At 39.2% G+C, this 15,382-nt stretch overlaps 1 long non-coding RNA gene across 1 annotated transcript in view; it reads left to right on the forward strand.

The window, feature by feature from the left end:
* The first annotated feature begins 6,354 nt into the window (after positions 1–6,354).
* Positions 6,355–15,382, forward strand: part of LOC124723146 — a 29,782-nt gene continuing 20,754 nt past the window's right edge. The window contains exons 1-2 of the long non-coding RNA XR_007006519.1: positions 6,355–6,488; positions 6,563–6,658. This is a non-coding gene — a long non-coding RNA (uncharacterized LOC124723146). The remainder of the gene's footprint in view (positions 6,489–6,562; positions 6,659–15,382) is intronic.

The raw sequence follows: 15,382 nt of genomic DNA on the forward strand, positions 1-15,382 counted from the left end.
TTCGATTTTAAAAGCTGGCGTTTCTTATAAAGTTCGAAAGGCTGTATGTTGTTGTTTTCGCATTCTCGAAGTATTCTACTTACATCATTACAGTGTTTCAGTAGGTTCTCCTTGGGTAAAGATTGCAAATAACTGATATCGTAAATAAAACCAAATTGTTCAAAATATTCGTTAAACGCTTAGAATCGGCATTCAGTGTCATCTATTATAGCATGTATCATCGTGTAGAAGCACTGCGTCTTCAGGCCACAAGTGGCCCATCGGGACCATCCGACCGCCGTGTCATCCTCACTGAGGATGCGGATAGGAGGGGCGTGTGGTCAGCACACCGCTCTCCCGGTCGTTATGATGGTTTTCTTCGACCGGAGCCGCTCAGTTGGCATCACGAGGCTGAGGTCACCCCGAAAAATAACATCAGCGCTTGGCGCCCCAGATGGTCACCCATCCAAGTGCCGGCCACGCTCGACAGCGCTTAATTTCGGTATCCGACGGGAACCGGTGTACAACTGCGGAAAAGGCCGTTGCCCATGTATCATCGTGTTAAAAAGTTAATTCCGTACTGAATTTCAACAGACTGCATAGGCTCATCAGTTCTTTCATAGCTTCTGCAACGCTTGTATCAAATCTTGTATTATGGAATTCTTTAAATCAGTCACGAAATGAACGTGTTGTATCAATAGCAACTTTCAAGTTCACTTGAATGGATTGCCATAGTTCACTTATATGGATCACACGAAGTAAAATCACGTACATTCCAACAATAAACTCAAAAGTTAACATTTCGTTCAAGACTGCTTCACAGTCGCTAACAGTTTAGAAACCATCAATTTTATATTTGAAGTCATTCTCTCTTTCAATGATATCATCAAACTGCAAATATATTGCTTTTACTTTTCCGATTCTATTTACCAGTCGTATTTCAGACAGATTTCAATGTAGATTTTCATTTAGTTTTTATTAGAGCCAAGCGCTTCTATGATTTTGTGAAAAGCACATAAACTTTATTCATGAAGCAGAAAAACGTTTTATCTGTTGTAGAACTGTTAGCTGCATCTATCAAAAGCAAGTTCCAAAAACGGCATCCGCAACGGCGTGAAGAATGCTGGTGGATTAATATTGAATATTCTTGTTCTGACACCTTTATTAATGCCAACCATATTTGCGCAGTTATCATACCCCTGCCCTCGACTGTTTTGGATATTTAGGCCAATATTTTGTAGTTCCTTAAAAATATCATTTGTTAAATACTCTCCGGTTGTTTCTGCGACGGCAATAAACCCAACGAAACGTCCTTCTATCTCTCCGGTTGACGAATTCCAAAATCTTAACATTATTGACTTTTTGTTCCCCACGGCTCACATCCCCGGTACTATTGAACATTAAGGCATAGTATTTTGCTTGTTTCACTCTGTTTGTAATTTCATTAGTAATAAATTTTGGATATTAATGTAATTAATTCATTTCTAATTTCGTGGCTCAGATAATGTTGACAAAGCTGTTTTTTATTAATACCTTGCAAGTGTTAGATAATATTTGGATAATAATTTAAATATGTCAAGAAAATTTCCAAAGTGTCCGCTGTTGTTCAGGTTAAGGGATTCTCGGTGAGTACTAAATGTCAGATTGTGTCAGGCTACTTAGCTGATAATATCGATAAATCTTTCAGACAAGTGTACCGCTACTTTTCTGATTCCTTAATCAGTCTCCCGTTTTCTTTATCTATTGTTTTTCCGTATTTTATCCCTTTATAGAATTCCATCCATTTAATCATACACTCCATGTATCCTTGAGTTTGTTCATATCTTTGCGATGTACTGCTCAGATCTTTTCAGTCACAACATCCTTCTTTTACCACATGTGGCTGCAAATGTGACAAAGGTCTACATGGAAAGCAACAAACTTTATCTTGAGATATGGAGTAAGCTAACCATCTGCGATGTTTCTTTTAGCCGTTACTCAGTTTTCTAGCAAAATGAAATTTAGTAAAATATCTTTTTTTTGCGTCTTTGAGGTGACTTTCATCAGATTTCTCTTGGTTTTCTTGGGGACCATTTTGAATTAAGTCATGACGCTGCGGATCTGTTACTGGAAATACCCACTTCCTCGTATTTAATTCTGTGAATGACTCTCTTATATGAACAGTTTGCTCTTGATTTTCTTAGTCACAAATCTTTTCAATTTTTAACTCTTTACTCGGCCCAGAATCTTGGATTACAGCAGTTTCACAACTCTGATGCTATATCAGTAGGGTAACATTCATTCGACCCTGAAGCTGTGCCGTTTCAGAAACTAAATAACTTGGAGAAGAGATTCATCAGAGGCCTCTGGACCAGTCACACCTGAAGAAGGTTTCTTAAGAAATTTCATCATACTCGAACTCATAGTTTGGTTGGATATAACCGTCTCAGCGTTTCTTCCTCTTTTTGATGCGCCGGGTTCCCATTTCGTCCCTATGTCTCTGTCCCTTGAGGATCATCCAGACATAATGATCTAAGACATATTTTTTGTTAAGTAGGCTGATAAGCACAGCACTTACAATATTTAAAGCTATAGTATAGAGAGAATAGGATGCACGATGGCAGAATAAAATATGTTAAAATATAAAAATCATTTGCGAAATACTTACCTAAAACTTGTTACAGTAAAATAAATGACGTTTCATAGAGAAATAAACATGCTTAGAAATGTACGAGGGCAGTTCAATAAGTAATGCAACACATTTTTTTTCTCGGCCAATTTTGGTTGAAAAAGCCGGAAATTTCTTGTGGAATATTTTCAAACATTCCCGCTTCGTCTCGTATAGTTTCATTGACTTCCGACAGGTGGCAGTGCTGTACGGAGCTGTTAAAATGGCGTCTGTAACGGATGTGCGTTGCAAACAACGGGCAGTGATCGAGTTTCTTTTGTCGGAAAACCAGGGCATCTCAGATATTCATAGGCGCTTGCAGAATGTCTACGGTGATCTGGCAGTGGACAAAAGCACGGTGAGTCGTTGGGCAAAGCGTGTCATCATCGCCGCAAGGTCAAGCAAGACTGTCTGATCTCCCGCGTGCGGGCCGGCCGTGCACAGCTGTGACTCCTGCAATGGCGGAGCGTGCGAACACACTCGTTCGAGATGATCGACGGATCACCATCAAACAACTCAGAGCTCAACTTGACATCTCTGTTGGTAGTGCTGTCACAATTGTTCACCAGTTGGGATATTCAAAGGTTTGTTCCCGCTGGGTCCCTCGTCGTCTAACCGAACACCATAAAGAGCAAAGGAGAACCATCTGTGCGGAATTGCTTGCTCGTCATGTGGCTGAGGGTGACAATTTCTTGTCAAAGATTGTTACAGGTGATGAAACATGGGTTCATCATTTCGAACCTGAAACAAAACGGCAATCAATGGAGTGGCGCCACACCCACTCCCCTACCAAGAAAAAGTTTAAAGCCATACCCTCAGCCGGTAAAGTCATGGTTACAGTCTTCTGGGACGCTGAAGGGGTTATTCTGTTCGATGTCCTTCCCCATGGTCAAACGATCAACTCTGAAGTGTATTGTGCTACTCTTCAGAAATTGAAGAAACGACTTCAGCGTGTTCGTAGGCACAAAAATCTGAACGAACTTCTCCTTCTTCGTGACAACGCAAGACCTCACACAAGTCTTCGCACCCCAGAGGAGCTCACAAAACTTCAGTGGACTGTTCTTCCTCATGCACCCTACAGCCCCGATCTCGCACCGTCGGATTTCCATATGTTTGGCCCAATGAAGGACGTAATCCGTGGGAGGCACTACGCGGATGATGAAGAAGTTATTGATGCAGTACGACGTTGGCTCCGACATCGACCAGTGGAATGGTACCGTGCAGGCATACAGGACCTCATTTCAAGGTGGCGTAAGGCCGTAGCATTGAATGGAGATTACGTTGAAAAATAGTGTTGTGTAGCTAAAAGATTGGGGAATAACCTGGTGTATTTCAATGCTGCATAAAATAACCCCTGTTTCAGAAAAAAAATGTGTTGCATTACTTATTGAACTGCCCTCGTATTTGGATACTGACTTACCTTACAAATATGAAATAAATCACAGCGTATGGTAAATGTTTCAGAATATGAGTAATAACTTATTTACAATAAACAAATAACCAAGATTTCACTTATTGATGAAAAGAAACGTAATCAGAAGTTTTGTACATGCTAGTCTCTGACTCCAGAGTTACGCGCTTTATTGCCTTCTAATGCGCAAGCGCAGTATTTGCGACAGATATATCCCCCGTGTCTCGTATAATCGGTCTACCTGAACTTGTCTGTAGTTCCAAACATGTGTGCTTGGGACGCTGCTGCGTAGATGTACACCTCAGGTGCATCGTGTAGTAGGGGCTTAACTTTCATAATGGTGCCAGACCATCCTAGATAAATAGTACTACACTTGTACAGAAGCAAATACGGATAACTAAATAGCTAAAATTTTAACAACATGAACAATTTTTGTGCGAGGCCTCCACAGGCGTGAGGCTGTCAGTGGTCGCCGATTTCTTACGCACTCTCTTCGTGATAAATACAGACCTTAGCGCAGAGATGGCGGAAACACAATCGGCTGTTCCATTGAGCTGGTGGATCGTAATGACTAGCGTGTATTTCTATGTAGTTTCCTGTTATTTTTCTTTGGTATATTACTTATAAACCTGCTGCAAATCTAATTATTACAAAGGAAAATATATCTCAATTTTTCTTTTTATTCTAATGAAGGATAGAAGAAGCAGTGGCTAAAAACAAATTCCAAGGGAAAGTCTCGTAGTTACAAAGAACACAGGAGTTTGCAGCCTACATTATCCTGAAGATAAATTTTTTCGGGAAATAAGAGAGACTTGAACTGACGTGAAGTAATTATTAATAGGGTCCTAGCTTCCAAAACGTTTTATATAGATACAAGCAGCATTCATAATGGTACTGAAGATAGGCTCATTCTCTTTAAGGTTCTGTAGTCCCCCTTGTAAAATGTTGTTTTTGTAAGGTAATGCTGTACAAGCTGATTTCCAAATTTACCTACATATTTCTCCTCTCCTCTCCTGATATTTTTCAATGCACACACTCATAAGTCCAAAGAAAAGTTCAAGGATAAGTAATCAGCGTGTATTTGGATCATTATCTAGGTAGGCCTACCAATTCTGATCCGAAACGTAGCTTACTGACGGAATCAGTGTGGTTACTTCTTTATTTTACGTTTACTGTCTGTTAGTTCATAGCAGCTGCGAGTGTGTACATATAAATGATATAATATGTCTTATTAATTTTGTTTATGTTTAAATGCCAGGCAAAACATTCATTGCCATACCATTTACCTGGAGAGTACACATATTATAAGGATATACAGAATCCTGTTAGTAAGCCACTAAAATAATTTCAAACAAATTTGTCATACAACGATACAAATAAATACATGTTAACCTTCCCTTAAAAACCGTGTTTTTCAGTTTTATGGCATTTACCTGACATGTTAACGACTGTTCCATATATTGTATATCATATTCTGTCAAGTGCATTTTACCATTTCTTTTTAATGTGGACATGTATGTACATATATGTATGCAATATTAAATCGTATACCATCATGAAAACTAATTACAAAGTAGTTAATATACATGTATCCTATGTACCACAAACAGATAGCGGTGTAAAGTCTATCATTGTGTGTTACTGCTCTTAATTTCGTGTGAAAAATCATTTAACAGTAGTTTAAAATATTGGGAATGGAAAACCATATGAGTTACAGTTAATCTGATATTTTTAACCGAAAACACAATCACACTAGTCGAACTGAATTCACGTATGCTTACGAATCTGCCGCCTCACCGCCGACTGAAAGCGTGACGTCATCAAAGCTGTGCTACGGCGTTGATTTCACGAAGGCAGTGTCTTACGTTGCCACTGGCCTCACAGATAGGCATAAATATTAAATCCGACACTCTGCTTGGGTAGCATGCCTGAGGAAGAGATGGGAAAGTTTAGTTTTAGATTTTCCTCGGAAAATGTGTTGTATGACCATTTAGTTGATTAAACACCGCTATTCAATTTCTGTATTTGTGCCTGAGAAATAGTATTTTCAGTTTCAATAAAGTGATGTTTTTCTGCACCAGTTCTTGTATCAAACAGTAGTGCATTTCTACCTCACTGGCAAGTTCGACATTGTGTCCAGGAGTACGATTAATAACACAATAATGCAAATTGTGAAATGCAGTTCGTAAAAGCGGCGGAAATGTGGCAAATCTATTGCCTGTCGACGATTGGGTGGTACTTCCCGTGACGTCAAATCCAACGGAATATCTGAGGGTACTTGTGTCACCTAATAAAATCTTTGGCGCACTTGGTAACACACGCTTGTCGCTTGTATGCCGACGAGGTTGTGTTTCACGGAACTGAAAATGAAATTTACACTAGAAATAGCTGAAGTATGTACAAGTTAAGAGTGCTCTAGTCCTCACCATGGCTGGAAACACAGATGACCCAGTAAGTAACTGTAAACGATTGGGAATACAAGAGTAACTTATTTTTCCTTTTTATGAATAACTCGTTCCTTACAGTTTGAGCACTTGCTTAATATGTACCGAAATATTTCGGAGATGTGTGTTCTGCACTGCGTTTCGAAGCGAAGGCCAGGGACACCCAGACGTGGAGAGGTAATTATTACTAGAATGATTTATAACCTTGTGCTGTGAAATGAAAGTCTTTAGTTTATACGTCTTTTCAGCATGAAAAACAGGTGATACTATTTAAAGCGTCAAGATCGCACTCGTAGCTTTTGCTAACTGCGTAGTTCCCTGCTTTCATTATTAGTAGTACGTCACTGTGATGTAGATTCTTGTGGTTTTTAAACGTCCCACCCACCGTACACAAATGCCATTACGTATAGATAGTTTTTCACGGAAACAAATTAGTACTTAGTACGAAAATCGGCTAATCAGGCAAAAAAAAAAAAAAAAAAAAAAGTCGCGAACTTTGAAATGTACCACATAGCGTACATAACCATGCCGGAAAAGTGGTGTGGTTCAAAAAATTGCTGATAGCACAGGAAATCGAACTGGGATCCCCTCTTGTTTGAACTGAACTTCGTTGCTACTTCTCAGCGTAAAACAATTAAAATGTTTTATTAGGCCTACCCGTTCTGTTGGAGCAACCTCAGTGTGAGATCGTATAGGTGAGGCTCTACGTTTATGAACATAAATTTTCCTCCGTTTCTGTCATAGGTTTAGTACAGTACGGTACTTAATTTTGGAGAGCCTGATGATTGCGAAAGGGAAAGCTTTCCCTGGTGTGTGTCACGCTCTAAGTCGGTACGTTACTTATGAATATAATTTATGCTTGATTGCTTTCATCATGTATGGAATCCAAATGACGAGTAAAGGGCAGGCCTACCGAAATAGAACTCAAGCTTGTATTTATGGATTTTATCGTTAGTGCACTCTTACACACATTACCAGAATCCGTGGAACTACACAATTATTAAAATTGCACCTTGTGCTGTTTCCTTCATTATTACTAAGTTCCAGAGTTCTTGGCGTCATTTTTAGCAGATACTAACATTACTGCTCTTCGAGAATTTAATCTTTAGCTTTTTAATTGTACACTTGGTTTTTTGGGACTCTTGATGTGAAATGTCAGTTTCTGGAATGAGACAATATGTATGAGAGGAAATTTTACGTGGATGAGTTTAACTTGTAAAACAGTCATAATTTCAAAGATAAATTTCAGTATCCCTGTCCCGTAGAACATATTTTCTTGTTAGAAGTGTATACCTTCTGCCTCTCTGCATCTTGTAACACTGACTCATTACCCAGACTACTGTTTTACTGTGGAATGTAAACTATGGCATAAATTTAAATTTACATCGATTAAAAATTATATTATGTTCACATATTTAAAATATATCTACAGTTGTGGATAATGTTGTGCTGTCAATCATTAAAAATTTCAAGTATTTTGTACACCGAAAGACAATCAGTATATAACATGACTTTTCCCAAGTGTGTATTCTTATCCAATGAAACTTTGTTATAATGTTGTGTCCAGTAAGTTTGGATTCATACGGACATTATTAAAATTATAGCAGGTGGGAAGGGGATATTGTTATACATGTATAGCTTCATAACAACTTAGCCTTTTTGCAAAACACAGACTCACACAGATCAGCAAGTAACTTTTAAGATAGTCATTAGATAATTTTACATATAATAGAAGGTACCAGATATTTTCATAAAAATTTAAACTTTGTTTTAGGTGCATTAGGTAGGTGTACAGTTCCTGTGCCTCTACAAATTCTGTAGAATTTTGCTAAAACAGATTGAGTCAATTTCTAATTGCAAATATGAATATATGTTGCAGGAATTTAGGAGTGCTAGGGGTGGGAGGAAGCGATGGAGGAGATGAAACTTTCATTTCAGCTAAGATTTCATTAATGTGCTGCAAGTGTGTTTGTAGACAGAATGGTGAATTCTGTCATGAGCTGTAATATTTTTCAAATGTTTTTAGCAGCTGTGCTTTGCATTCTCTGTTGCTATTGGTCAGCTGAAGATGTTCATGCAAACAAACATACTAATAATTTTAGTTTCTTGTTTATGGACTACTGTCAGGAAGATTAAATTAAATCTTGTTGTAAGTGATTTCAGTTTTACTTCATGAGTTCCACCGGTAGGTGGTTTTGAAGAGAATTCCATTAGTTCTACACTTTCCATTTGTTGTCTGTTAAAAAGCACTACTGATCATTTTGCTTTAGTTTTGGAGTTTTTAATATTTTGTGTAATGAAGTCTTTTATATTTTTTTATACTGAACGGAAGATTTTGCTACACAGTGTTCACTGTTGTTTCAGTTGTAAATTACAGTATAGAATAGCACAAAGCTCTCTATTCTTACAGTATGCTTTGATTCAAAACACCTATTACTATTTCCCTCATTTGAGTTTGAATGTAACTATATTCCATTTCCTCTACACTGCCCATCATATTTTACAGTACAAAATAAAACACTGTTTTTGTGTAGTTTGTCAATAATCTCACCATCTAACTAATCAAGTGTGAAAAATCTGTTGTTAGTGGTATGTACACAGTCAGAACAACTGTCCTGAGTAGGCCTACTTTAATATTGAGTAATGAGACTGTGTGTTATTCAAAGCATTACCCCAGGTGCAGTATTCTTTACCATTCATGACATGTAATAAATCTACACTGAGGTGACAAAAGTCATGAGATACTTTCTAATATTGTGTTGGACCTCCTCTTGTCCATGCTGCCTCTATAGGCATCCATGATTTCAAAAATATTGCCAATGCAGGATTTTGTGCATAAACTGACCTCTCAATTATGTTCCATACATGTTTGATGGAATTCATTTTGTGTGATCAGGCTGGGTAAATCATTTGCTCAAACTGTTCAGAATGTTCACCAAAGCAATTGCAAACAATTGTGGCCTGGTGATATGGCGCATGGTCATGCATAAAAATTCCATCGTTGTTTCGGAACATGAAGGCCATAAATGGCTGCAATGATCTCAAAGTAGCCAAACATAACAGAGGAGCCAGTACATTCAATTTAAATGTAGCCCACGCCAATATGGAGCCATCACCAGCTTACACACTGCTTTGTTGACAACTTGGTTCTATAGCTCTGTGAGGTCCGTCCCACACTCAAAACCCTACCGTCACCTCTTATCAACTGAAATTAGGTCTCATCTGACTGGGCCACAGTTTTTCAGTCATCTTGGGTCCAACCAACATGATTGCGAGCCCAGACGAGGCGCTGCAGGTGATGCCATGCTGTTAGCAAAGGTACTCACATCGGCTGTCTGCTTCCATAGCTGATTAATGCCAAATTTCACGCTGTTGAAACAGATATATTTTTCGTACATCCCACATTGATTTCTGCAGTTATTTCATGCAGTGCTGATTGTTTGTTAGCACTGAGAACTCTATGCAAACGCTGCTACTCTTGACCATTAAGTGAAGGGTTGTCTGTGGTGAGGGGTAATGCCTGAAATTTGGCATACTCGGCATACTCTTGACACTGTGGGTCTTGGAATACTGAATTCCCTCATGATTTACAAAATGGAATCTTCCATGCATCAAGCACCAACTGCCACTCCATGTTCAGACTGTGTTAATTCCCTTCATGCAGCTATAATCATGCCAGAAACCTTTTCACCTGAGTACAAGTGACAGATCAGCCAATGCGCTGCCCTTGTGTATGTGACACTGCTGCTATCTGTGTATGTGCATATGACCATCCCATGATTATTTACCATCACAGTATATGTAGTTTATGTCTATAGCTATATGTTCATTTCTTCACTTAATTGTGCCGACAGGAGCTTCTTTCCCTGTCTAGAAAAATGTTCAGCTTCTGCAACTTCTAAACGATGATATGACAAAATAATGTTCATGCAGGTTCTTAATTCGCTCCAGCACATTACTGTTTGAAAATTAATAGTCTTCTAATACTATGATGAGACATACTAAATTAATGTTAGTGTATAGCTCTTAATATGTACAAAGAGCAAATGTTCTTACGAATAATTTATTTCAATGTATCAAGAGCCATTCTGTACTTCCTCAGTCACAAATCTTAGCTCTAATAGACATCTATCATCAAAATTACAAACTTTATGTAGTTGGGAGGTACTGTGATGATCACACTACATTTAGTAACTCATGTAGACTTATAACACATTTCAGAAGTGAATGCTCCAAACCAGCTGTAATAAGGTAATATGTTTTTTAATATTTGACATGACAGGCCTGGTTTGGCTTATTGCCACTATCAAGTTATGTCTAGTTGAAAGTAGAGACTGTACTGTACCTATAGTGAAGTCTCTCTGTCATGTCTTGGTAAGTATAATAGTTCTTGTAGTTATGAAACATAAAGATACATTTTTGTCAGATATTTTATGAGTCCCCCCATGAACCATGGACCTTGCCGTTAGTGGGGAGGCTTGCGTGCCTCAGCGATACAGATGGCCGTACCGTAGGTGCAACCACAACAGGGTATCTGTTGAGAGGTCAGACAAACGTGTGGTTCCTGCAGAGGGGCAGCAGCCTTTTCAATAGTTGCAGGTGCAACAGTCTGGATGATTGACTGATCTGGCCTTGTAACACTAACCAAAACAGCCTTGCTGTGCTGGTACTGTGAACGGCTGAAAGCAAGGGGAAACTACAGCAGTAATTTTTCCCGAGGGCATGCAGCTTTACTGTATGGTTAAATGATGATGGCGTCCTCTTGGGTAAAATATTCCAGAGGTAAAATAGTCCCCCATTCAGATACCAGGCGGGGACTACTCGAGAGGATGTCGTTATCAGGAGAAAGAAAACTGGCATTCTACGGATCGGAGCATGGAATGTCAGATCCCTTAATCAGGCAGGTAGGTTAGAAAATTTAAAAAGGGAAATGGATAGGTTAAAGTTGGATATAGTGGGAATTAGTGAAATTCGGTGGCAGGAGGAACAAGACTTTTGGTCAGGTGAATACAGGGTTATAAATACAAAATCAAATAGGGGTAACGCAGGAGTAGGTTTAATAATGAATAAAAAAATAGGAGTGTGGGTAAGCTACTACAAACTGCATAGTGAATGCATTATTGTGGCCAAGATAGACACAAAGCCCGTGCCTATTACAGTAGTACAAGTTTATATGCCAACTAGCTCTGCAAATGATAAAGAAATTGTTGAAATGTATGATGAGATAAAAGAAAATATTCAGGTAGTGAAGGGAGGTGAAAATTTAATAGTCATGGGTGACTGGAATTCAAGAGTAGGAAAAGGGAGAGAAGGAAACATAGTAGGTCAATGTGGGTTGGGGGTAAGAAATGAAAGAGGAAGCCATCTTGTAGAATTTTGCACAGAGCATAACTTAATCATAGCTAACACGTGGTTCAAGAATCATATAAGAAGGTTGTATACATGGAAGAATCCTGGAGATACTAGAAGGTATCAGATAGATTATATAATGGTAAGACAGAGATTTAGGAACGAGGTTTTAAACTGTAAGACGTTTCCAGGGGCAGATGTGGACTCCGACCACAATCTATTGGTTATGAACTGTAGATTAAGACTAAAGAAACTGCAAAAAGGTGGGAATTTAAGGAGATGGGACCTGGATAAACTGACTAAATGGCTCTGAGCACTATGGGACTTAACATCTGTGGTCATCAGTCCCCTAGAACTTAGAACTACTTAAACCTAACTAACCTAAGGACATCACACACATCCATGCCCGAGGCAGGATTCGAACCTGCGGCCGTAGCAGTCGCGCGGTTCTGGACTGAGCGCCTAGAACCGCTAGACCACCGCGGCCGGCAAACTGACTAAACCAGAGGTTGTACAGAGTTTCAGAGAGAGCATACAGGAATAATTGACAGGAATGGGGGAAAGAAATACAGTAGAAGAATGGGTAGCTCTGAGGGATGAAGTAGTGAAGGCAGCAGAGGATCAAGTATGTAAAAAGACGAGGGCTAGTAGAAATCCTTGGGTAATAGAAGAAATATTGATTTTTAATTGATGAAAGGAGAAAATATAAAAATGCAGTAAAAGAAGGAAAATTAAAGCGACCTTTGGAGAAAAGAGAGCCACTTGTATGAATATCAAGAGCTCAGATGGAAACCCAGTTCTAAGCAAAGAAGGGAAGCAGAAAGGTGGAAGGAGTATATAGAGGGTCTATACAAGGGCGATGTACTTTAGGACAATATTATGGAAATGGAAGAGGATGTAGATGAAGATGAAATGGGAGATACGATACTGCATGAAGAGTTTGTCAGAGCACTGAAAGACCCGAGTCAAAACAAGGCCCCGGGAGTAGACAACATTCCATTAGAACTACTGACGGTCTTAGGAGAGCCAGTCCTGACAAAACTCTACCATCTGGTGAGCAAGATGTATGAGACAGGCGAAATACCCTCAGACTTCAAGAAGAATATAATAATTCCAATCCCAAAGAAAGCAGGTGTTGACAGATGTGAAAATTACCAGTCTATCAGTTTAATAAGTCACAGCTGCAAAATACTAACACGAATTCTTTACAGACGAATGTAAAAACTGGTAGAAGCCGACCTCGGGGAAGATCAGTTTGGATTCCGCAGAAATGTTGGAACATGTGAGGCAATGCTGACCTTACGACTTATCTTAGAAGAAAGATTAAGGAAAGGCAAACCTACATTTCTAGCATTTGTAGACTTAGAGAAAGCTTTTGACAATGTTGACTGGAATACTCTCTTTCAAATTCTAAAGGTGGCAGGGGTGAAATACAGGGAATGAAAGGCTATTTACAATTTGTACAGAAACCAGATGGCAGTTATACGAGTCGAGGGGCACGAAAGGGAAGCAGTGGTTGGAAGGGAGTGAGACAGGGTTGTAGCCTCGCCCTGATGTTATTCAATCTGTATATTGAGCAAGCAGTAAAGGAAACAAAAGAAAAATTTGGAGTAGGTAATAAAATCCATGGAGAAGAAATAAAAACTTTGGGGTTCGCCGATGACATTGCAATTCTGCCAGAGACAGCAAAGGACTTGGATGAGCAGTTGAACGGAATGGACAGTGTCTTGAAAGGAGGTTATAAGATGAATATCAACATAAGCAAAACGAGGATAATGGAATGTGGTCGAATTAACTCGGGTGATGCTAAGGGAATTAGATTAGGAAATGAGACACTTAAAGTAGTAAAGGAGTTTTGCTATTTGGGGGAAAAATAATTGATGATGGTTGAAGTAGAGGATATAAAATGTAGACTGGCAATGGCAAGGAAAGTGTTTCTGAAGAAGTGAAATTTGTTAACATCAAGTATTGATTTAAGTGTCAGGAAGTCGTTTCTGAAAGTATTTGTATGGAGTGTAGCCATGTATGGAAGTGAAACATGGACGATAAATAGTTTGGACAAGAAGAGAATAGAAGCTTTTGAAATGTGGTGCTACAGAAGAATGCTGAAGATTAGATGGGTAGAGCACATAACTAATGAGGAGGTATTGAATAGAATTGGAGAAGAGGAGTTTGTGCCACAACTTGACAAGAAGAAGGGACCAGTTGATAGGACATGTTCTGAGGCATCAGGGGATCACAAATTAAGCATTGGAGGGCAGTGTGGAGGGTAAAAATTGTAGAGGGAGACCAAGAGATGAATATACTAAGCAGATTCAGAAGGATGTAGGTTGCAGTAAGTACTGGGAGATGAAGCTTGCACAGGATAGAGTATTTTACATTTGGTAACTACAAGAACTATTATACTTACTGAGATATGACAGAAAGACTTTACTGTAGATGCAATATGGCCATCACTTCCAATTAGGTGTCACTTGACAATGGCAATAAGCTGAAACAGGCCTGTCCTGTAAAATATCAAAAAAACATATTAACTTTTTGCAGCTGGTTCGGAGCATTCATTTACATAACGTCTTATACCAACGTGTACTATGCTGCAGGCCCAACACGACATAAAATATCACATAGACTCATTGAATTATGTAGTACTGTCCTTAAGACAATACCTACATAAGTAATTTGCAATATTAAAAATCTCATTGGAGCAGTGACTTAACATATACTGGTATTTACTTGATGGGTTTGGAGTCCTTTGTCACCATTGCATTGGTTTTATGCAACACAAGTTAATTCAATAGTTCATTTCAGTATGACCCATATAACAGGATGCAACACATTTCTGGCCTTAAAATAGTGACTCCGGGAAAGAACAGAAATAACAAAATTATACGTATTGTGCATACAAAGTATAGTAGGAAACAAAAAGCAAGCAAAGCTCTGCCATAATGGGCTGAGACAGGCCTTTTTGAACACACTGACTGCCATGTCATTCACAGCTAATGACATCATTTGGTTGTGGTATCTATGGGCATGAGTTCAGCAGTCTTTGTCATTGGCAGTATTGCAGACCTTGAAGCCGCTACTTCTCATTCAAGCACCTATTCAGTTGGCATCACAAGGCTGGGTGGACCTCATTTATGTCCTTACACCAATGAAAAATCCCTGGCAGTACATGGAATTGAGCCCGACTCCTCCACCTGGCAGGCAGCCACGTTGACCACTCAACTACAGAGGCTGACATAGTAGGAAGAACACATGAGTAATTTCTAGATGATTTAGGGCACATTGGCTGTAAAATTTTCCATCGCTATATGGATGACCCGGGTTCAATTTGTGCTACTTACAGTGATTTTTCCTTGGCATGTAGCAGAACTGAAACGGTGCACTCAGCCTCATGATGCCAATGGAGGAGCTGCTTGAGTACCAAGTAGTGGCTGCAGGGGCTGCGAAACTGATAGTGATCACCAGGAGAGTGATGTGATGAATCAATACCACACCCAAATGATATCTTTGGCAATGGGTAACATAGCAGCTGGTCAGTACTGAATGACC

This window comes from Schistocerca piceifrons, chromosome X (genome assembly GCF_021461385.2).
Source record: "Schistocerca piceifrons isolate TAMUIC-IGC-003096 chromosome X, iqSchPice1.1, whole genome shotgun sequence".
NCBI classification, from domain to species: domain Eukaryota; kingdom Metazoa; phylum Arthropoda; class Insecta; order Orthoptera; family Acrididae; genus Schistocerca; species Schistocerca piceifrons.